The sequence below is a fragment of the Euprymna scolopes genome, chromosome 45, assembly GCF_053919585.1.
Source record: "Euprymna scolopes isolate OS-2025 chromosome 45, ASM5391958v1, whole genome shotgun sequence".
NCBI classification, from domain to species: Eukaryota; Metazoa; Mollusca; class Cephalopoda; order Sepiida; family Sepiolidae; genus Euprymna; species Euprymna scolopes.
Window position 1 is genome coordinate 10,809,910 of NC_136526.1, and position 25,829 is coordinate 10,835,738.

The 25,829-nt window shown below is 35.6% G+C and overlaps 1 protein-coding gene across 3 annotated transcripts in view; it reads right to left on the bottom strand.

The window, feature by feature from the left end:
• The window catches only part of LOC145269247 (orexin receptor type 2-like), a 468,223-nt gene that overhangs the window by 50,116 nt on the left and 392,278 nt on the right, over positions 1–25,829 (bottom strand). Inside the window, exon 1 of one of the 3 annotated variants that reach the window (XM_080124872.1) lies at positions 19,360–19,952. The exons of the other annotated variants lie outside the window; for them this stretch is intronic. The gene's annotated coding sequence lies outside the window, so the exon portion shown is untranslated. Of the gene's footprint in view, positions 1–19,359; positions 19,953–25,829 lie in introns of those variants that run through there. 3 annotated transcript variants of the gene reach the window in all.

A 25,829-nucleotide genomic window follows, 5' to 3' on the forward strand; every position in this document is an offset into this window, starting at 1 on the left:
GGATGAGACGTATAATGGGGACAGAATGTATAATGGGGACGAGACGTATAATGGGGACGAGATGTATAATAGGGACAAGACGTATAATAGTGACGATACGTATAATGGGAGCGAGATGTATAACGGGGGTGAGACGTATAATGGGGATGAGACGTATAATAGGGACGAGATGTATAACAGGGATGAGACGTATAATGGGAACGAGACATATAATGGGGACAAAACGTATAATGGGGACAAGACGTATAATGGGGGCGATACGTATAATGGGGACAAAACGTATAATGGGGACAAGACGTGTAATGGGGACGATACGTATAATGGGACAAAACGTATAATGGGGACAAGACGTATAATGGGGACAAAACGTATAATGGTGACAAGACGTATAATGGGGACGATACGTATAATGGGAACGAGATGTATAACGGGGGTGAGACGTATAATGGGGACGAGACGTATAATGGGGACGAGACGTATAATGGGGATGATACGTATAATGGGGACGAGATGTATAACGGGGATGAGACGTATAATGGGGACAAGACGTATAATGGGGACGAGACGTATAATGGGGACAAAACGTATAATGGGGACAAAACGTATAATGGGGACAAGACGTATAATGGGGACGATACGTATAATGGGGACAAAACGTATAATGGGGACAAGACGTATAATGGGGACGAGACGTATAATGGGGACAAAACGTATAATGGGGACAAAACGTATAATGGGGACAAAACGTATAATGGGGACAAGACGTATAATGGGGACGATACGTATAATGGGGACAAGACGTATAATGGGGACGAGACGTATAATGGGGACAAAACGTATAATGGGGACGATACGTATAATGGGGGCAAAACGTATAATGGGGACGATACGTATAATGGGGGCAAAACGTATAATGGGGACAAGACGTATTATGGGGACGATATGTATAATGGGGACGATACGTATAATGGGGATGAGATGTATAGCGGGGATGATACGTATAATGGGGACGAGACGTATAATGGGGACAAGACGTATAATGGGGATGATACGTATAACGGGGATGAGATGTATAACGGGGATGAAACATATGACGGGGGCGAGACGTATAATGGGAATGAGGCATATAACAGGAACGAGATGTATAAAGGGGACGAGATGTATAACGGGACGATATGTATAACGGGGACATGATGTATAACGGGGATGAAATGTATAATGGGGACGATATGTATAATGGGAACAAATGCATAATGAGGACAAGATATATAATGGGGATGAGATGTATAACGGGGACGAAATGTATAACGGGGACGAAATGTATGATGTGGACGAGACGTATAATGGGGACGAAATGCATAAAGGGGATGAGATGTGTGAGGACAAGATGTATAATGGGACAAGATGTATAATGGGGACAAGATGTATAATGGGACAAGATGTATAATGGAGACAAGATGTATAATGAGGACAAGATGTATAATGGGTACAAGATGTATAATGGGGACGAGACATGTAATTGAAATGAGACATATGACGGAGATGTGACATATAATGGAGAAAGAAATATAACGGGGGAAGGGCGTGAAGTCGTTTATATAACGGATTATATAATGACGACGATGAGACAATATCTTGGGAAGAGTTCACATTTATATAAGAAGGCTGAGAGAGATGTGAAGAGACGTGTAATAGTCCGTTCTTTAAACATGGAGGAGAATTCATTATCGGAGAGGGGGACATAGACAACACCTTGGAAAAGTTTCAGATAAAGTTCATTATACGATGAAGACAAAAACACATTACCTTGCGGTTGAAATAACGACGAACACAAAGGCTTACAAAAACCATGAAGGCATTTATTTCTAGCTGCTGATGAGAATGGTGAGAATTCCATGCCATGTTAAGTTCCTACATTTCATCTTCTCCTGTCTGCCTCACTTCCGAAAGGGTCTTAGGATAACTCAACTCGAACTGAACACTGGCTCCTCCTCTCTCTCTCTCTCTCTCTCTCTCTCTCTCTCTCTCTCTCTCTTCCCAACTCTCTTTCTCGACTCTAACTTTACTCTATATATTTAACTGTATAACATCAGAACGTGGCCAAGCATGTGGATGTTTTTGCACGTGGATTATTGCATATGCTTCTAACACGTTTTCTGGCACATAAAGAACAATCCTTAGTTTCCATTGTCTCATTCTATCTGCTCTGACCTGACTTTGTTTTTATAGTTATTTCTACTATAATGGACAATTTACTGCATTCCTGGAATCCCATCTAAACAGTAATATGTATTCATTTTTAACTTTTGATACTGAGTTCAATTCTAGCATTCTACTTTAATAATGATTATTTTCAACCCTAATTTCTTCGTTTTAGTCCCCTTCAATACACAATACATACTGGAACATTTAATAATAGAGTTTCAAAGTATTGTTGCTGACACATTACCACATTAGTTTGTAAAATGCTATGGTTGAGACGTATTAAGGTAGCGTTACGAAACAATGCAATGGACACGTTAATGTAGTATTTAAATAACGTTAATGTAGATTGCGAACAATGTTGTGGACACGTTATATATAGTCTTTAAAAAAATATTATAGAGTTATAGAGCAATACTGCGAACAGGTTACATCGAGTTTCCAAAGATGTTTATATAGATTTACAAAGAAATATTGTAGACACATTAAAAGTATTTTTTTTTTTTTTTTTTTTTTTAATTTTAAGACAACGTCGATTTGACGTCGCAGCATAATTTTCTTGACTTGGATATTTACTATTTATAATAGTATGTACCACTTATGCAATGAATCACAGTTCCTATTTACAATGCCTCCCCACGGGACAGAGTTAGACACCAGGGTAGTTTCTTAACGTGGAGAAAAGGAATAGAAATAAAAATTGTATCAGTCGTGAAGGATTTCTCCTCCACTGACAGAGAACAAGAAATTGAAGTGCAGCATCTGAAGAACAGATACTACACTTTGAGGTATTTATTTGCTCCCCCGCTGAGCAAATTAAGCACAAGGCCGATTTTTAAAGTGAGGAGTGAAGGGGAAATGGGGACCAACTCCCCGGGGAGTAGGGGAGCTGGATAGTGACAAGTGGTATGAAGGGTTGCCCCTACAATGACCAAGGTCTTATATGTGATATCGCCCCCGCATATGGTCTTTGCTTGCAGTGGTATTTATTTGCTTCCCCACCGAGCAAATTAGGCACAAGGCCGTTTTTTAATGTGGAGAGAGAGGGAGGGGGTGGGAAAAGGGGGATCCAGCTCCCTAGAGGTGGGAAATAGGAGCTGGATAGTAACTGTTGGTATGAAGGGTTGCCCCTACATTGACCAAGGTCTGATATGTGGGGTTACCCATACATATGGTCTTTGCTTGCAGTATCTGCCGGAACAGATACTACACTTTGATCCCGGCCCGTTGATTTATTTGCTTCCCCACTGAGCAAATTAGGCACAAGGCCGTTTTTTAATGTGGAGAGAGAGGGAGGGGGAGGGAAAGGGGGATCCAGCTCCCGAGAGGTGGGAAATGGGAGCTGGATAGTAACTGTGGTCTGTAGGGTGATCCCTACATTGACCAAGTTCAGATATGTGGGGTTACCCCCACATATGGTCTTTGCTAGTCATAGCTAGTCTTTGCTTGCAGCATCTGCCGGAACAGATGGTATTTATTTGCTCCCCCACCGAGCAAATTAGGCACAAGGCCAATTTTTAATGTGAGGGGTGAAGGGAGGGGGAAGGGAAAAAGGGGACCAGCTCCCGAGAGGTGGGAAATGGGAGCTGGTTAAAGGTCAGGCATGTGGGGTTGCCCCCACATCTGGTCTTTGCTAGTCATAGCTAGTCATAGCTTGCAGTATCTGCCGGAACAGATGGTATTTATTTGCTCCACCACCGAGCAAATTAGGCACAAGGCCAATTTTTAATGTGAGGAGTGAAGGGAGGGGGAAGGGAAAGAGGGGGCCAGCTCCCGAGAGGTGGGAAATGGGAGCTGGTTAATGGTCAGGCATGTGGGGTTGCCCCCACATCTGGTCTTTGCTAGTCATAGCTAGTCATAGCTAGTCATAGCTTGCAGCATCTGCCGGAACAGATGGTATTTATCTGCTCCCCCACCGAGCAAATTAGGCACAAGGCCAATTTTTAATGTGAGGAGTGAAGGGAGGGGGAAGGGAAAAAGGGGACCAGCTCCCGAGAGGTGGGAAATGGGAGCTGGTTAAAGGTCAGGCATGTGGGGTTGCCCCCACATCTGGTCTTTGCTAGTCATAGCTAGTCATAGCTTGCAGTATCTGCCGGAACAGATACTACTCTTTGATCCCGACCCGAAGGCCAAGTATGAATCACAGTTGATGCCTTTTACGACATGAATCCATACTATGGAATTTATTGTTAGTTAAAATCCCTTGTCCATCGTACTTGCGGCAAGAATTTTCCTCGGCTATTGACAAGAGATATTCTGTTGCTGCTTCCTCACTGTGCACCACTGCAAAATAAAACGATCGTAACAACATCTTGGGAGGATATGCCTGTTTAGTTACGTTTTTCTACGTTTGAAAGGTTAATGTTTTATTAGTGAAAATGGTCGAATCAACTTGGAAGGGGATTTTTTTTTTTATACATGGTGGTCACTACTTATCAAGGCCCGGAAGCCACTCAGGGATAAGGGTTATTGCAAGTACAGTACGTTAGTGTGGAGATTTAATGAAGTGTTTACTTAAGAGGGCAGTTCATTAGGAATTTGCTAACGTTGGACTTGACGACATCCAAGCTGTAGTCAGGTGGGAAGCAGGCAGACGGAACAGAGTTCCACAGGCGTGCAGTTCTAAGAAAGAAGCTTTGTTCATGGAATCTACGTTTTGATTTAGGCACAGATAAAGAGTGGGGGAAATTTTTCACAGTGGATTCAGCTAGACCGGTGTTTTCCGTGAAGGATTGGCGAGGGGGGTGCAGAGATTAGAGCTCAGACGAGCATATTACATTGAATATTACATTATTTGTTTTTTCCCCCCTCGTTTAGTTATTATTAATTTTTTAACCGCTTATATTAAGGTAGGAACCGAAATAAGGGTAGAAATCAAGCTATAATAATAGCGCCATTTTTTTCACACTTACGTCTTTGTTGCATGCTGAATTTAGATGCTATGTAGATGCATTTTAATGTTGTCTGCAGTGTTCTTAAGGAGGTTATAATTAAGGCTATGACGAGCGATTATTCTTTTCATTATTTTGACTCGAGTATATATCAGTTAATATCTTTTATGTTTTTATATAGAGTGATGTGGTTCTCGGTGATTAATTATGTCTAACTGTGTGGAAAATATATACTCGAGGGTCAAAACAATGAAAAGAATATGCTGTTGTCATAGCCCTAGTTATAATACATAACCATTGCGTGATATTTCTCTGATGGTGTATTGGTGGTTAGGCGGAACTCCAGGCCTGTTTCCCCAACGTAGTTGCCCTTCGTGCACTTGGTGCAGTCTATAAGGTAAATTCCCTTTGGACTAACGCAGTTGAGAGGGTGGAAAGTTTGAATTGAACAAAACGTACCAACCAAAATACAAAATGGGGCATACCAAACAATAAACGTAATTGCGAATACATACGGGTCTTAAATTACGGACCAAAATACAAAATGGGGCATACTAAGCAATAGACGTAATTGCCAATACATACGGGTCTTAAATTACTGACCAAAATACAAAATGGGGCAAACCAAACAATAGACGTAATTGCCAATACATACGGGTCTTAAATTACTGACCAAAATACAAAATGGGGCAAACCAAACAATAGACGTAATTGCCAATACATACGGGTCTTAAATTACTGACCAAAATACAAAATGGGGCAAACCAAACAATAGACGTAATTGCCAATACATACGGGTCTTAAATTACTGACCAAAATACAAAATGGGGCATACCAAACAATAGACGTAATTGCCAATACATACGGGTCTTAAATTACTGACCAAAATACAAAATGGGGCAAACCAAACAATAGACATAATTGCCAATACATACGGGTCTTAAATTACTGACCAAAATACAAAATGGGGCATACCAAACAATAGACGTAATTGCCAATACATACGGGTCTTAAATTACTGACCAAAATACAAAATGGGGCATACCAAACAATAGACGTAATTGCCAATACATACGGGTCTTAAATTACTGATCACCTTATACAAGGTGACCCCCCCCCAAAAAAACGGGCCCCAACTCTAATTAAGTCCTGTTTCTTAGTGTTTTGTTCGAATGAAATGAAACTTTGGTCATAACTAGTTTATTATATTCAAAACATCGCATCAAAACACTAGGGTATTTGGCCCTTTTTTACTCCGTTCTACAGCATATGTTCTAGATGGCTTTTTTTGGGGGGGGGGGTCATCCTGTAAAAAATCCGTCTTGTGCAGCGAACTTTAGCACGAATTCTTTTATAATCTTGAGTCGTGCCCACTCAATATTTCATTTAAGGATCTTGGAGACTGTTCACGTTCGGTTGAGAAGGCCTTCCCTCTGCAAGCAGAAGGAATGCCTCTTGGGTTTGAGCGTGATTAGTCTCTAGGTTCTTCGAGTAATATTACGTTGCTCTATTTCAATCGCTTTCCCTAATTTTTTTTCCATACATAACGTAACGCAACGTTATTTTTTTCTCTGTACATAATTTCGATTCCCATTCGTGTCTTTCTTTTTTTTTTTTTCACTTAAATCCCTCGATACAGCTTTCATAAAGCGAGGGCGAAACCGGTCAGCTGATTCTTTCCCCCCCCCGTTTTCTCCCCCTTTTATTCTCTTCGCCCCGTTAACTTTATTTTAACGTTTTAATCATGAATTTTCGTCTTCCTTTCGTGATTTTAATATACAGTGATGATCATATTTATTGGCACGGTAAAATAAATGTTAAATTTTGTCTAATAAATTCTAAAAAAGGGATTAAATTAAAGAAAATAACAAAGTATATTATGTATTTTCAACTGGCCTTTCCGATGCAGCAATCGGATTTTAGAAAAAATAAATAACAAAGGAACAACAAACATAATTGCAAAAAACCCTTGTTCAAAATTATTGGAACGATTTATTTAATAATCAATTGTATAGCCTTTGGCCTTGATTACCTTCCTCAGTCGCTTTTCATAGTTTACAACCAAGTTGTTGCACTCTTCAGTAGTAATTTTAGCCCACTCTTCCTGACAATAATCCTCCAATTGAATAAGATTCTTAGGCTTCCTTTGCATTACCCTCAATTTTAATGTTCTCCATAAATTTTCAATTGGATTAAGGTCTGGGCTTTGTGATGGCCACTCCAAAACATTAATATGATTGTCCTCAAGCCATTTCTTAGTCAGTTTAGCCGAATGCTTTGGGTCATTATCTTGCATGAACCACCAACGACGACCAAATGAGAGCTCTTTAGCAGAGTCTTTCAGGTTTTCATCCAATATTTTAACATAATCTTCCTTTTTTATGCTACCTGTGACCTTAACAAGTCGCCCTGGTCCAGAGGCAGCAAAGGATCCCCAAAACATCAAACTGCCTCCACCGTGCTTCACTGTGGGTATGGTGTTCTTAGGCAGGAAAGCTTCGCCAGATTTTCTGTAAATATAAGACACTTTATTATGGCCAAATAACTCTATTTTCGTTTCGTCAGTCCATAGAACACGTTTCCAGAATGCAACATCTTTATCAATATGACGTTTTGCAAAGGCTAGCCTTGCTTTCAGGTGCATAGGCTTCAATAAGGGAGTCTTTCTCGGACGACATGCTTTTAAACCAGCTCTCTTCAAAACTCTACCAACTGTATGTCGAGATACATTCACTCCAGAGGTGCTCTGTTCATCAACAATCTCCCCAACAGAGATCCTTGGGTTTTGTTTTACTTGTCGAACAATTTTCCGTTCATCTCTTGGGGAAAGAATCCTTTTTCTCCCTCTACCCTCTAAACTCATAACGTGGCCTTGCGATTTGAACTTGTTTATTATGGCTCTAACAGTGGATTTGGGAAGGTTTAGCTTATTTGAAATCTTATCATAGCCCTCCCCATTGGTATGGCATGCTACAACAAGCTTCCTGACGTCTTCGCTGTGTTCCTTAGTTTTAACCATGGCGATTGAAAATAATAATTTAGTCACTTATAATAGTTTAAATAAATCGCTATCTAAAAATTATCTGAAAAAAATTATTCACTGAATTAGCGTTAAACAAGCATAATATGGCTATAAAAAAGTTCAGAAAGCACGTAAACCGGAAATTGATTGATATTATACTGATACTAAAAGAAAAACAAAGCCGTGCCAATAATTTTGAACAAGGGTTTTTTGCAATTATGTTTGTTGTTCCTTTGTTATTTATTTTTTCTAAAATCCGATTGCTGCATCGGAAAGGCCAGTTAAAAATACATAATATACTTTGTTATTTTCTTTAATTTAATCCCTTTTTTAGAATTTATTAGACAAAATTTAACTTTTATTTTACCGTGCCAATAAATATGATCATCACTGTATATATATATATATATATATATATATATATATATATATATATATATATATATATATATATACCAGTGGTAAAAAAACCGGAATAGAGTGCTCAATGTGTAGCCAGAGTAGTATATAAGAAATTTATTACTGTGAGTCCAGAATGAGTTTACATATTGTTTCAACTAGAGGAAGATCCCCAAATTTATCGTCCATTTTTCAATAAAATCGATTGATTGCCTACTCTAATTGGGGACTCACCGCGCTACATCGGAAGGAAGCCTCACATGCATAATTGTAGTCAATCTTGCACTGTAGAGAACCCACTGTTGATTTTATAAAATTATTTTTATACATAACGGCTTGAATTAAAGTTTAAAATGCAAAAGTCAAGTATTATGGTTCAATAGTGCTCTAAACGGAAACATTCATTTTGAACGAGCCCCTGTCATATTAAAAAACATGATGTTGATTTCATGTCAAGCCTTTCTGCTTGTGTGAAAATAAAACTCCACAAATGCACTTGTGATGTTAGGCTGTATAAGGTGTTAACTTTAGTGAAAATCGCGTGTTCCTTCTGTCATCGCATTTTTTTCGAATATCGATTATCGATACTTATCGAAGCCATTCTGACACCCATTCTAAGAACACTGCCAGGTACAAAGTACATTAGTGCGCAATTTCATAAACATCGTCCCAGCCGTTTCGGAGTCCATAGGGAACTCTCTTTCTCTCTCTTTCTCTCTCTTACTCTACCCCCCCCCTCTCTCTCTCTCTCTCCCTCTCTCTCTCACACACACAGACAAAGTTCCTTTTATATACTGGTGCTATCAGACCAACCTCTGAAGATATTGGTTTCCTGAGACGAAATGACCTAACATTAATGAGTTTTGTTTTTCTACTTCATTTTTGCAAAACTCAATTATGTTCTGCAAAACAAAAACAAAAAAAACAACCCTCATTTCCCCCTCCTCCTTCTTCTCATTTCTCCTTTCTCTTTTTATCCCCCCTACTTCCTAACTGATTTCCTAACTTAAAATGTACCAAACATTAATACTGTAACCCGTTTCCCCCTCCCACTGCAAGATTCATTCATGTTCTGCAGGGCAAAGAACAAAAACGATAAAATCCACTATAAAACAACAAAACCAAACACTACAAACTAATGAGTGAAGATACAAAAAGTTTGAAGAATAAAAACCTTCTACAAAATAACTGGATGCAACATGAATACTATTTCCAAAATAATTGGATTCTGCATTAAATAACCTGAAAAGGGTTGATATGCCGTAAAACAATTAAACCAAACCTTAAGCAAAGTGTAATGACACATAACATTACAAATTATATATTGCTAGTCACCTGGGCCATAATTGCAGAGATACTATGTAGGGAGTTGAGTAGCAAGATGTCTGTTCACATTACACTTTAACTTTTACATGTCAGTATAGTCGGGGAAGCAGGAACCTGGAAGGGAATTCCAAAGTCTAGCAGTTCAGGGGAAGAAACTATTAGAGTAGAAGGCTTTCTGGCATCTGGGGATCTCAGCTGTGTAGGGGTGGGATTTTGCTGTTTGTCTGGCTTGTCAAGGGTATTTACATTGAGGGGGTACAAGGATTTGTAGTTCGTATATCTATAAAAGTAAGAATGTGTGTACGAGGACACTTCTCAACAAATTTTTGATCTACAGACTTGAAATTTGGTATATAGGGTATTCAGACATGGAAAACTTTTTAATCGGTTTTCATTCAGAAAAAGCGTTGCTAACGGGTCAAAATTAAAAAAATTGGAGGTTATCGGATTTGTCAAGTGTTTTACAACTGCGCGTATCATTCACATTATGTTAAGAATAATTAGATTTGAAAACAGTTTTTACAGATCGTGTCAAGCTGGCCTAATAGTTATCATACTTGACTCACGATCTTTAGATGTTGGTTTCGATCTCAGTTCGAGTGCAAACAGTGGCAAAGCATAATATGTCATTCAAAGGTGTGCACTAGTTTAATATTACAAGTACGGTAAATAATTCTCCCTTCTTCGTCTGAACCGAAAAATAAACGGAACTTCTTTGAATAAAATCCCTTTCCAAGAGCTTCCCATCTGTTGAACTCAATATCACAGAGCTGCTTCCCAACAGACTCTGGGTGCTAATAGATCAGGCTGTCTGAAAATATTGGCTTCCTGGGGTGAAACACACCTAACATTGATGTTTTTTTTGTTTTTCTATTTCCTTTTGCAAAACTTAATCATGTTCTGCAAAACAAAACACAAAAACAACAACCGACCTTTCCCCCTTTTCCTTCTTCTCATTTCTCCTTTCTCTTTCTATCCCCCCCCCATTTCCTGACTGATTTCCAAACGTAAAATGTACCAAGCATTAATACTGTAACCTTTTTCCCTCTCCCATTGCAAAACTCATTCATGTTCTGCAGAGCAGGGAACAAAAACGATAAAATCCACTACAAAACAACCAAACCAAACACTATAAACTAGCGATTGAAGATACAAAGAGTTTGAAAAATAAAAACCTACAAAATAACTGGATGCAACATGAATACTATTTCCGAAATAACTGGGTTCGGCATTAAATAATTCGAAAATGGTTGATATGCCGTAAAAAAAGAGGGAAAAGTTGATCTTCAAAACAAAAGTATAGAAAATGAGGTTAGTAGAAAAGGGTTGATATGTCGTAAAACAACTAAACCAAACCAAACTCTACAAATAAATATTTGAAGATATAAAGAACTTGAAGCATAAAACCTGTTTCAAAATCGCAAAACTTAATTATGTCCTTCAAAACCAAAAACAACAACCGACCTTTTTTCCCCCGAAATAACTCGAAAAGGGTTGATATGCCGTAAAACAACCAAAGCAAACTAGAAAAATAAATATTTGAAGGTATAAAAGAACTTGAAGCATAAAAAACTGTTTCCAAAATAACTGGATTCGGCATTAAATGACCTGAAAAGGGTTGATATGCCGTAAAATAACAAAACAGAACTTTTTATATAAAATTGGATATAGAAATATTCACAAAAACAAAAAAAAAAGAAATAAAAAAATAGAATTTGTTGAATTTGTCGGAAATACTTTAGTATTTTATCTAAAAATTTAATCAGGCCGACGAGAAAATAACTCTGTGCACTCTGTCCTCTAAGAAATTATAATAATAACAAAACACGATAAAACAGGGTCGATAACAATGGGGGTCTTATAATTATAATTGAAATGAACCGAGTCTTTTTTTTTTTTTTTTTTAACTAAACCGTGCGCGGAAATTGATCGAAATTGGATGCGGCGACGGCCTAGTACACGCGGTTTCCTTTCTTCCATTTCTGTTTACTGTCTGCTTATGACAGTAAAAAACAAAAAAAGAAAAAAAAATTAAATCGGTCGGTATTTGTCGAACGTCGTTTATAAAGGACGTACACTAACCGCCGAATAAGGGATCGGCTTCCGGCTGGGTTTATGGGTGCCAGCGCGTAAACCGAACTTCGGAAACCAGGGGAGAATGGTATACGAAATCTACACCCTCGTTAAATTGGGTAAGCAAAAAAAAAAAAAAAAAAAAAAAAAAAAAAAGGTTAGATCAATATTTATATTACAGAGAGGGTACTTACGCATCAATGTTATCGGGCTATTTTTAATAGTATTTTCAAGCTACATTCAACTTTACGATAGCATTCAAACGCTACCGTATTTGAATATATGGTTAAGCGGCAGTTTTAGTCATTTAGAACTGCTTTACAGTTTCACCGCTCACCCATTTTTCGAACAAATTTCAAATAATTATTACAGTTTATAGATGACCTTCTCAGCTATATTGTGAAAAAAAAAAAATCAATTTTTGTTCAGTAAAGCAAAAGTTATGATAAATTTACTGGTGTTCAAAATCGTAAAAAACGCGTAAGCAGGTGAGCGACGTTTTTTATCACTGGTTTGCATAGCAACCACGTCGCTTCAGCTACTGCTTTAATGTTGGCATTAAATTCGCCGCTTTCGCAAAAACAGAAGTAACAAATGAAACAGAAAGAATGAAAGGGCGGGATTTTATTGAAAGCAGACGAGTGCCGTACATTGTTATTACATATGTGTATGTTATGCTAATGGGGGCAAAAAAAATAATAAGACTGAAATTAAACAAAGAACAAGTGAATTTACTGGAAGCCTGATAAAATCATGGATTACAATAGAAAAGTGCGAACATAAAAAGTAATATGGTTAAGCTTAAACTTGGAAAAGTAAAGGACTAGTTGTTAAAACTGGAAAAGAAAAGGACAAGATATTCTAGTAAAAAATATAAATTTACAACTTAAAATATTGCAGTGTTAAGATCTTTTTAATTCAATTTATAACATTATATAATCAATTCTTAATGCTGCAATATTTTAAGTTATAAATTTATCATATTATGTCCTTCAAAACCAAAACCAAAAACAACAACCGACCTTTTTTCCCCGAAATAACTCGAAAAGGGTTGATATGCCGTAAAACAACCAAACCAAACTCTACAAATAAATATTTCAAGATATAAAAGAACTTGAAGCATAAAAAATTGTTTCCAAAATAACTGGATTCGGCATTAAATAACCTGAAAAGGGTTGATATGCCGTAAAATAACAAAACAGAACTTTTTATATCAAATTGGATATAGACATATTCACAAAAACAAAAAAAGAAATAAAAAAATAGAATTTGTTGAATTTGTCGGAAATACTTTAGTCTTTTATCTAATAATTCCTTCAGGCCGACGAGAACCTAACTCTGTGCACTCTGTCCTCTAAGAAATTATAATAACAAAACACGATAAAACAGGGTCGATAACAATGGGGGTCTTATAATTATAATTGAAATGAACCGAGTCTTTTTTTTTTTTTTTTTTTTTTTAACTAAACCGTGCGCGGAAATTGGATGCGGCGACGGCCTAATACGCGCGGTTTCCTTTCTTCCATTTCTGTTTACTGTCTGCTTATGACAGTAAAAAAAAAAAAAAAAAAAAACTTAAATCGGTCGGTATTTGTCGAACGGCGTTTATAAAGAACTACCTGCCTTTGAAACACTGTTCTGCTGGCATGCTTCCCAGCTGAATGCAACATGGTAGAAGTTCAACACAACCTCTCCAGTTGAAAAAAAAAAAAAAAAGAAGAAAAGCCAGGCTCTTGGCCTTCGGGCCAAGATCAAAGTATAGTATCTGTTCTTCAGATGCTGCACTTCAATTTCTGGTTCTCTGTCAGTGGAGGAGAAATCTTTCACGACTGAGACAGTTGTTATTTTTGTTCCTTTTCTCCACAAAAAAAAAAACAACCCTGGCGTCTAACTCTGTCCCGTGGGGAGGCATTGTAAATAGGAACTTCGATTGTCTGGCGAGATCCAGTGTGTTAGTAACGTTGATTACGTTTTAAAAATGGACCAAAATGTTATACCGTACTTTGGGGTAATTGTGCCAAATCCAGGGGTAATTTCGTCAACCCCAAAAATAAAAAGTGCTTTTTATATGCATGGTTGTCAAAGGAGCACTTTTAACTAGTTGGCGCAATTACCCCAAAGTGCGGTATGCAGAGACAATCGCAAAAGAATTAGAACGTCAATACAAACTCTCCACGTGTTCACCTCATCAATCGCCAATTTCTACTCCTAATCACTACACACCTTATACCCATTACCCATTTTCGATGAATCATGTTATAAGTTAATATGAATATAAATATAGTTTGCGTCAAATAACCGTCAACTTCATGATTTCGTATAATTCCTGTTCTTAGAGTGATTGTACAATTAATCAGCGAGGGGAAATATTCAATATTGTACTAATTGAGTCGATCTTTACCCTACTTGTACAGGCTGTCCAAAAAGTAACTGAAGGATTAAAAATCTTTGTTATTTTACCATTAATCATTATTTTCTTTCTCTATTTCAGATTTTTCACGGATAATATTTTTGTGAATTAATTATGCATAAGTATAGCATTGGACAACGTACGCAAGTTGTAAAATTGTTTTAACAAAATCAGGGGTAAATTGTTTTGACTCAAAAGAGCTTATCGACGCCATTTTTATGTAAGAGATAGTCCTTGACTAGCCCCAACTTTTTCAGTTTTTTTTTTTTTTTTAAATATCAAAAATCTGTTTGTAAGTCATTTTGGTCTGCCTTAATCCTGCAATTCGGTTTTTTATATCCTCGCCAAGATGCGAGCTTACCATTTTTAAGGATTCATTTTTTTCCACTTATTATTATATGCTATAATAATAATGATCTGCAAAATAGAAATTTTCAGTTTAAATTAACAAAAATTAAAGGAAAAATATTGAAAAGTCGATTTCTTCACTCTTGGCCCATTTTTTTTTTTTCTCATGAGTATATATATATATATATATATATATATATATATATATATATATATATATATACGCACGCACACACACACACACACACACACACACACACACACACACTCCAAAAATCACTGAAAGGTGTGAAATTTTTGTCATTTTACCATTCATGATTATTTACTTTTCTATTTCAGAAATTTTACAAATAATATTTTGGAAATTAATTATGCATAAGTATAGCATTGAACAACGTACGCAAGTTGTAAAATTGTTTTACCAAAATCAGGGGTCAATTGTTTTGACTCAAAAGAGCTTATTGGCGGCATTTTTATGTAAGAGATAGCCCAAGTCATAACACAATTCGAAACATTGTGCGCCGAGTATGTTAACAAATCCCAAACCCTGCAAGAATTTAAGGAAAACGTAAAGGAGTTAAATCGCAACCCAGAGATTCTGCAATCTGCCATGAATATTGTTTTGGAAAGAGCACAAATATGCGAAGCTGAAAATAGGCAACATTTAAAAGACATTATTTTTCATAAATAAAGAGTGTTTGAATTTTGAATTTTTTATTTTAAAAAAATGCCCAATGTCTTAGATTGTGTTAAAATAACAGAAAGATGTCATGAAAAATAAAGAATCTATTTGTTAAAACCCCTTTAGTTGCTTTTCGGACACCCTGTATCATGTTTTTTTTTATTAACTATTAGCATGGGTGCCCGGCGTTGCCCGGGTGTTTGGAGGTGTCTGCTGAGAGAGAAAAAAAAAACAAAAAAACAAAAAAAAAGGTCAATTTTTTAAAACTTTGACCCCTATTATGACCCCTTAACCTTTATCGTTTTGGGCTCAAATTGAGTTATTACGTTAGATCCATGTCCAAGGAACCTATATTTAAAATGTCAAGTGTTTAGACCCAAAATTGTGGGAGGAGTTTGGTAGAGTTCTCAAAGGTCAAATCGTTGAACTTTGACTCCTTAACAGCCAAATGTCTGGCCGAAAACCGATCACGTGGATTTTCCCAAATCTCAGTACCCTGCATATCAAATTTCCAGTCTGTAGACTGAAAATTGACAGAGTTATTGCGAAGGAAAATGCACACACACACACACACACACACACACACACACACACACACACACACACACACACACACACGTTCACTTTTATAGATATATAGATAGCTAATAACATGTATTTATTTCATGTCTGGATACAACCACTTTAGAAATAGCATTGTTATTGCAAAACGTTTCGATCGAATGGACGCATCTTTATAATAGTTGCACTTGCGCCCTACTTATTTAATATATAAACGGCTATATGTCCGTCTGTCTGTCTGTCGGTCTCCATATTTTTAAACTCTATTATTTCCTCCGAATTAAAAGTCGCAGAGCGGCGTTAGGGGCTTCAAATGATTGGATTTTTTACGGACCGTTCTTTTATGGATCTTCAAGCAATTAAAATAGTTTTTAAGGGGTTAAAAATGGGTAAAATTAAAAAAAAAATCCTTAAACGTTTTGAACGTTCATCTTCGTTTATTTTTAAGTAATTTTTAATCAGTTCATATGCGTGTCACGTTGGTACAGTGGTAACGTCACCAGCTTTGAATGCTACAGTTTTGCTTTCAGTTTCGATTCTAGCTGATGGCATCCAAATATTTTTTTTTACTTTTGAAACCACGACTCTATAATAATATATACGAAATCTGGACAAATTAAAATATCATATTTAAGCGTATTTTACGCCCGGGTAAATCCCCCACACCACCACCTCGCTAGTCTAATATATAAACGACTATATCTGTGTCTGTCTGTCTGTCTGTCTGTCAGTCTCCATATTTTCAAACTCTGTCTCCTTCGAAACTAAAAGTCGCAGAGCAGCACTAGGGGCCTCAAATGATAGGATTTGTTACGGACCGTTCTTTTATGGATCTTTAGCAATTAAAATAGTTTTTAAGGGGTCAAAAATGGGTAAGATTGAAAAAATTCAACATTTATCTTAATTTATCTTTAATTTTTAATCGGTTCATATGCGTGTCACGTTGGTACAGTGGTAACGTCAACAGCTTTAAATGTTTTGATTTCGATTCTAATTGATGGCACCCAAATACTTTTTTTTTCTTTTTACTTTTGAAATCACGACTCTATGATAATATTTATGAAATCTGGACAAATTATAATATCATATTTAAGCGTATTTTACGCCAGGGCAAGCCCCCCCCCCCCCGTTTTCAATAAAAGGAAATGAACTGAAAATGAACAACATAAAATTAAAATGTTTGCAACAAATTCCCGTGATTTGTTTTGCATTCGTTTCTCAAGAATATTCTCTCTTTATAACTGCAGTGTCGGCTGGCTGTCAATCGACAGCACCAGACACAGCTGTCTGTTAATAGACAGCGCCAGACACAGCTCCGCCAATCGAAAGAGTAAGAGTAAAAGACGTGGGCGTTTGCCGAGCGTAAATTTCCCAATCGCTACGCGTCTTTTTCTTCCTTTTTCCTTCTTTTTCCATCTGATCTCTATACCTGCATTCCGCTCCGTGACGTCACGTCCACGCAAAGGCTTAAAATGCTGACTCGGCACGACATTTCAATGGCGGAAGAAGACTATGCTACAATACACCATCGTCTTCATCTTCAGATGCTTTTTACTGTAAATGTTTACAATAATAGTAAAATAGTGTGCACGGTAAGTCAATAGGATAGGGAAGTGGTTGTAAAACCAATGTAAAATAATTTTTTTACAAATAATAAATTTTATATAAATAGATATGCATTGCAATATTACTATTTTTACACGAGAATAAATATATATATATGTGTGTGTGTGTGTGTGTGTGTGTGTGTGTGTGTGTGTGTGTGTGTGTGTGTGTGTGTGTGTGTGTGTTTTCTTCTTTTTTTTTTGACAACTTTTTCGTACTTGTGTATAGTAATACAAACCCAGGGAAAATCGTCCGCTCCTCGGGCGGCTTTTAATTTCGCTTTTTTTTTTCTTTTTTTTCTTTTTCTTTACGTTCACTCCTAATAGGGCACATCGCCATTTGGACGTAAGGGGCTACTATTTGTGACCATGCCTAAGAAAGATTAACAAGATGTTGGTTTACATTACATTTAAACTTCTGCATATCAGTACAATCAGAGAAGCAGGTATATATATATATATATATATATATATATATATATATATATATATATATATAAACAAATAAATATCACCAAAGGCAAGATAAGTCACTTTTCTACCTAACTGGATAAGTTTTAGTGTTTTTATTTAATGTAAAATGTTTACTCCGTTCGAAAAACGAGTAATGTTGAACGCTGCCGGAGAAGAAAAAAAGATGGCCGCGATGTCTTTGGAGACTCGATAATCGCGTCAAAATAAGAAATAAAACAAAATGGTGGTAGAACCCCACGTAATAAATGTCACGGTAACATATCTTGCCTTTGGTAACGTTAATTGTTATATATTTGTTTTTTGACAATTTTTTCGTACCTCTGTCTATAGTAATCCCTAGTATTTTATAATACTTTTTTCTGTACCAAATAAACTGTGACAGAACCCAGATGACTAATGACACACTGAAACAATAGCTTTTTTTTTAACAGTCGACAGGACCGCAGATAAATCTGTAAATGTTACCAAAGGCAAGATAACTTACTTTTCTAACTCGATAAGTTTTTAGTGTTTTTATTTAATGTAAAATGTGGGTTTGTATTACTGTACACATAGATTCGAAAAAGTTGTCAAAATCTATATATATATAACAAATAAATGTTATCAAAGGCAAGATAAGTTACTTTTCTACCTAACTGGATATATTTTTTGTGTTTTTATTCAGTGTAACATGTTTATTCAGCTCGAAAAACATGCAGTGTTTACCGATGCATTGGAAAATTCAAAATGGCGGCCGACTCTCTCTCGGAGAGGGTAAGTTTGGGAAAAGGTATTATAAATAATAAACTAGACAAAATACTGTTAGAAAGTCGCTCATTATATGTTACCGTGACATAAAGTTGACATAAATTCGGTTGTTTTTTAATAGTATTTTGTCTAGTTTATTATTTATAACATCTTTTCCCACACTTACCGTGTTAAAGAGACAGTCGGGCGCCATTTTGAATTTTCCAATACATCGGTAAACACTGCATGTTTTTCGAGCTGAATAAACATGTTACATTGAATAAAAACACAAAAAAATATATCCACTTAGGTAGAAAAGTAACTTATCTTGCCTTTGATAACATTTATTTGTTATATATTTGTTTTTTTGACAACTTTTTCGAATCTATTTGTACAGTAATACAAACCCTAAAATGTTTATTCGGTCGAAAAACGAGTAATGTTGAACGCTGCCGGAGAAGAAAAAAAGATGGCCGCGATGTCTTTGGAGACTCGATAATCACGTCAAAATAAGAAATAAAAACACAAAATGGTGGTAGAAACCTACGTAATAAATGTCACGGTAACATATCTTGCCTTTAGTAACGTTCATTTATATTTTTTTGTTTGTTTTTTTTTTGGGGGGGGCAAGTTTTTTGTACCTCTTTCTATTGTAATCCTTACTGTTTTATAATACTTTTTTCTGCACCAAACGAACTGTGACAGGGCCCAGATGACTAATGACACACTGAAACAATGGCTTTTTTTCTTGTAAACACTTAACTGGCGACAGGACCGCAGATAAATCCGTAGGTGTGACACTTGTGTCCCAACGTTTTATTATAAACTCGTTGTCCGCTTTTAACCACTCCTTCGCACAAAGACTGTTATTATATATAGAAAAATATTTTTGTTATTGTTATTTTTTAAGAAAAAAAGTATCTACGTTCAGAGTCCGTCTTTAGTGACTAAGGACAGTGGTATGTACCGGAAAAAATACTTTTAAAAAATTTTTTTTTTTTTTTTATATATAAATTGCATTGACCAACTTCGTGTTTCGACGAAAACTTACGAGCATTAACGAATTTCACCAAAGAAATTGAATTGGCACTTCTGCACTACACGGACGCCGCCATTTTTAAGGGGCGATAACTCCAATTTCTTCTTGGTCAAATAACACGGTAAATAAATAACAAACAAAATTTATTTTCGATCAGAAAAATATTTGAAAACCAAAATGAAATGTACCGGAAATAGTTTGTCTTTTTTTTGGGGGGGGGGGGCACTTCTACGCTATCAGAACGAAATTTCGAAAATCGTAAAACTGAATCTCACTTGAAAACAATGGTATCTACGTATTCCTCGTATTTTTAAGATGATTATATCCAAAAATTATGAAAATCGATAAGGTAGAAAATTATTTATTAAAGGAAAAAATAGAATTTGAAGATAGCGATCGAATTTGCTTGTGTAAGACACAGAAGAGTTCAAAAAGGAGGTAATTTTCCGTTTCGATTTAAACAAGATGGCCGCAATTTTTCACCTACTAACATGATTAAAGTTTTTTTTTTTTTTTTTTATAATTCAGTAATATTCATGTAATTTCGACTGCCTAATTTGGAAGCTACTATTGTAATTTATTAGAATTGACAAAAAAATCAGTTGAAACCATTGCTTTTTTTTTTTTATCTGAAAACTCAATTTATCGACTACAAAATTTCGTTCTGATAGTGTAGAAGCGCCGATTTTGAATTTTTTGTTTGTTTGGTTAGAAATTACGTCGACTACTCCGTGTTTCGCCGAAGACTTCCGAACATTAACGAATTTCACCGAAGAAATTGTACGGGCACTTCTGCATGACACGGACGGCGCCATTGTTAGGGGGCGATAACTCCAATTTCTTCTTGGTCAAATAACACGACAAATATATAACAAATTAGATTTTTTTTTTTCAAACGCAAAAAATATTTGAAAACCAAAACATTTATTGTATAAAAATGTATCAAAATATAATTGTAAAAACATTTATTGAAAAGTTTGCGTAAGAAAATATAATTTTAATAAAATAATTTTTGAATTAAAGAAACATTGGATTTTTTTTCCGAAACATTTTTTGGAATTGCCGTAAAATTGTCACTGTAACAAAATATAGTTTTAACTTTTTGAAGGGTCAACAAAGTTTTATATATATATATATATATATATATATATATATATATATATATATATATATATATATTCAATTTTCACCCCAACCAAGGCACAGTGCCACTTTGAAGAGGGGGCTACTATCAGGGACTTAATTAGCGGGGTCATTATGAAGGGAGATGAGCAGAAAGATGTTTGTTAACATTACACTTGAACTTCTGCATATCATTGCAGTTGGGAAAGCAGAATCCCGGAAGGGAGTTTCAAAGACCCGCAGTCCTGGGGAAAAAACTATAGGAGTAAAAGGCTTTCTTGCACCTAGGGATCTCTACTGTAAAGGGATGAGACTTCGTAGCTTGTCGGATTTGTCGGGGGTAGTTACGTCGAGGAGGTACAAGTGTTTGCAGTTATAGTTTTAACTTTTTGAAGGGTCAACAAAGTTTTATATATATATATATATATATATATATATATATATATATATATATATATATATATATATATATAAATTATAAAACTCAAATGACCTTGTACGATGTATGTAACCCGCTTTCTGGTTTACGACGTCCGGTTGCGCATGCGCGCATAAACATTAACCCATAACAACGTAAACAAATGCACACAAATCGCTTCTTTTGAAGATTTTGACCTGCGCACTGAAATATTAACGTTATTATTTCGAAATTATTATTTAACATGGGAAGAGTGGGGTTTAAAATAACTTAAACGTAATACAGAAATGAACGATGTAAAAAAAAAAGCAGGCAGTATCAACAATTGTTTATTTGGATAATTTAAACGCGAAAAAACAAACCAACATAAGAACAATTGAGACGCTGAAATATTAACGTTATTATTTCGAAATTATTATTTAAACATAATACAGAAATGAACGATGTAAATAAAGCAGATATATCAAAATTTGAATTTAACTATAATAAGTATTATGGTATCTGTTCAGTGCACATTTACCTATAAGTATGGCCAACCACTTATAATTCAGTAACTGTATATTCTTTTTTCATTTTAATATACTTTCATAGAAATGTTTCTGTTATGTAAAAAAAAAAAAACTATTTTCTTTACGTCACAAGTGTCACGCTCATACATGAATTCCATAGCTAATATAACATACTGACTCAATGGGTCACGGGTAGTCTAGTATATATATATATATATATATATATATATATATATATATATATATATATATATATATATATATATATATATTATAGTTTTTGGTCTGTAAATTCACCCTCGTCCGTTTGTCCGTCCGCACTTTTTTCAATAACTACGCTTTGGATTTTTTTGAAATTTTCCACAAACATTAAACAGGATATGAGTAAAAAAAAAAAGTAACAGAATGGAATTTCCGAGAAAACTCCGTTTGCCCCCCCCCCTCCTAGGGGTGCCTTTCGGGTGAAAATGGCTAAAATTGACACTTTTGTGCTTATTAAAAAAATTGATACCTTGGATTTTTATAAAACTTTCTGAAAAGTTGTAACTAACAGATTTCTATATAATTTTGTTTGTCTATACTTCGCGATAACTTTTGGGTGTGCCCCAGAGGGTCTTTTAGGATTAATAAAAACACTCCATTTTGGGGACTATTTTATAATTTTTCTCCAAAATTTTCTGTGTATGTCTATTTAGCAGTTTTGCATGGTGCTGAACTTAAATTTAAATATGTTAAGGCCCTGGGGACTTTTGGGATTAAATGAGGGGGGGGGGAGGCAAATGATGGACTTAGTCATTTTTTTTTTTTTGCATGGTGCAGAACTCAAATTTATATATGTTAAGGCCTAAAACTGCACCGTTTGTTAATTTTCACCAGGATTTGACATCCCCTGGGGACTTTTGGGTCTAAATGGGGGTGTGCTGAACATTTTTTTAAGCTTCGTTCACTGTGCACTTACGCGCGACCATGAATTCTTCACTTATTAATTTATAAATTGATAAATAATTTGAATGGAATTCAATAAGCGCCACCTGGCGACAGTTTAGTGAAACACAACAAACAAACAAAAAATGGCGCCGACCGTGTAATGCAAAAGTGCTATTGAATGTGATACTAGTGTTTTGTTTTTTGTTTTTTGCTTGTTTTTTTGTTTTTGTTTTTGCGAAGAAATTATTTAAAGCAACTCATCCTGTATTTAAGGCCCGGTCGGTGGGGCATTAGAATACGCCAACTGTCCCCCCTGCAGAGGGTAAAAGTCCCTCAATGGGGGTCCTGGATATGACCTTAAACTATATCCAGTGGTGAGGCCCCAGCTTGTTGGCTTTGGGGAGTGTGGAGCCACCCTTTAATTACCATTGCTCCCAGGCCCAGTCTGACCCGGAGTGGTAGTACCTGTTAGGGTCCCAACTATGGGTTAAATAGAAACCGACGTGAAAACAACAAATATATTCTATTAAAAAAAAATTTCTTCAAAATCTTTGGATTCGGCATTAAATAACCCGTCTGTATTTAAATGCATTTTGTATATTATATAACAGGGTTAGTCAGTAGAGTTTGGTTCGCATTGTGTAGAAACATCGCTTTTTTTCGTAATGGCGAACACCACTGAAATTCATTAAGTAATACATACGGCATAATCACGTTGACACACTGGTTACCGCTAGACCACCGAATTTAAGCAACGTTAAACCTGGTCAATACTAAATGGGTGACCATTCGGGATTTCTAGGTGCTGTATGCGCCCTCTCTTTATCTCGGCATTGTTTCCAGACGTCCTGGACTTCTCCTTGCCACTGGACTCAAGCAGTGCCGATTCAGAAGAGGTGTGATTGGAGATTGCGCAGCCCTTGCCTCACAATAACACGCGCTGCTGCTCCTACAGTGGGTAACCTTTGTCTTTCGAAACTGGACGGAAGTATCGATCGATCGAATATATTGTCTCAAATTTGAATGCGATATTCGTTTTCAGCATACCTGAAAACCTTTAAAAATCGTCATTTTAAAGGTGGGTGTTAAGGTGGAAAGAAAATCTTTGAAAATACCAAATTTTGAACCAGCAAACTGTCTCAGACACTCCGTTAAGATGCAAATATTAAAAAAAAATCATTCAATTGTTTTAACTTGACTTGTTTTCTTATTAATTTCGGATAGTAAAAATTTTCCATCATCAGAGAAGGAAAGTGTTTGTCTTTTTCTCTCTTTTTTTTTTCGTAAATAAAAAAAGTTGCTTATAAGATAAAGTCGACCAATCGATATTTTAAATAAATCGTTTAAAGCAAAATCCATATTACTATTATTAATTAATTGTCGGAAATAGTAATATATCCATAAATTACGAAAATTCATCGGGTAGAACAAGTGTTACTGTGTTTTTAGTAAAAAAAAAAGTCTATTGCTATAGAAAGCAAATATTGCAGCCATGACACAAGTCATCTAAAGTATTCTTTTCTGAGTTATGTCCACTGCGTGTAGCCTCTTACCGTCTACTTTATAACGTCTAAGAAAAATGCGATTTTAACTAATTTTCCGCAAAAATTAGAAAAAAAAAGAATCATGAAGCAAGTGTCTCCGTTGCATTTAATAATATTTGCTTGAATATATATATATGTGTGTGTGTGTGTGTGTGTGTGTGTGTGTATATATATATATATATATATATATATATATATATATATATATATATATATATATATATATATATATATATATATATATATATATGTTTGTATATATATATATGAGCACTATAAAAGTCGTGGCGGGTGTCTATTCAAATAGACATTCCGACGAGTTATTTACGGGCGTCGATTCCATGGTCGAGTGGGAGAACTGCCGACTGTCAACACGACGGTTCTAGGTTCAATCCTTGGCTTGCTAGTCTAGCGGCACTGATGAGTTGTGATACAACGAAACAGGACTGTATGTCGATAACCATATATATATATATATATATATATATATATATATATATATATATATATATATATATATAAAACTTGACTTCCTTCAGCAATAACCGAAACCAGAACTTTGATAAAATTATTCATAAAAAAAATAGATGACTTCAGTGGCAACAGTTATAATCGAAACCAAAACTGATGAAGAATTCTTGGTAAAATTACTTACGACAAGAAATAGAAGTGCATAACAATTAAACGACCCGGATGTAAACGTGGCACAGAAAATAGCACACACGCTATAGTATTAATATATAGATTTCTTTTTCTACCGGTCATAAATGACAGAACGAGAGCATTCTACCCCTATGTTGAAATAATTTTGTTCGAAATCCTGTGCCGATTTACGTAAGTTAAAAATTCTTAATGTTGTGATTTAGCCTTTTATATTTTTTAATATAGTAGCTTTGCTCGATCGTAAAATACGCTTAAATATGATATTTTAATTTGTTCAGATTCCATATATATTATTATGATTTCAAAAGTAAAAAAAAAAAAAAATTGGGGTGCCATCAGCTAGAATCGAAACCGAACGCAAAACTGTAGCATTCAAAGCTGGTGACGTCACCACTGTACGAACGTGACACGTGTATGAGCTTATTAAAAATTAAAAATAAACTAAGATGAATGTACAAAATGTTTATGATTTTTTCAATTTTTACCCATTTTTTGACCCCTTAAAAAAAACTATTTTAACCGACTAAAAACCCATAAAAGAACGGCCTGTAAACAATTCAATCATTTTAGGTACCTAGCGCCGTTTTGCAACTTTTAGTTTCGGAAGTTTTTTTTTTTTTTACATAGGCATCACCACATTATCAAGGCCAAGAGGCAACTCAAGGATAAGGGTTAAAGAGTGTACAGTAGAAATTGGACAATATAATAATCATTAGTAATGAAAATTTGGTAAATTTGATAACTTATATGGAACGGCTCATCAAGAACTTATTTACGTTAGACTTGAAGACAACCATATTGTAGTCAGCCGGAAAGCAGGAAAACGGAAGACAATTCCACAGGCGTGCAGTTCTAAGAAAGAAGCTTTGATCATGGAATCTATGTTTAG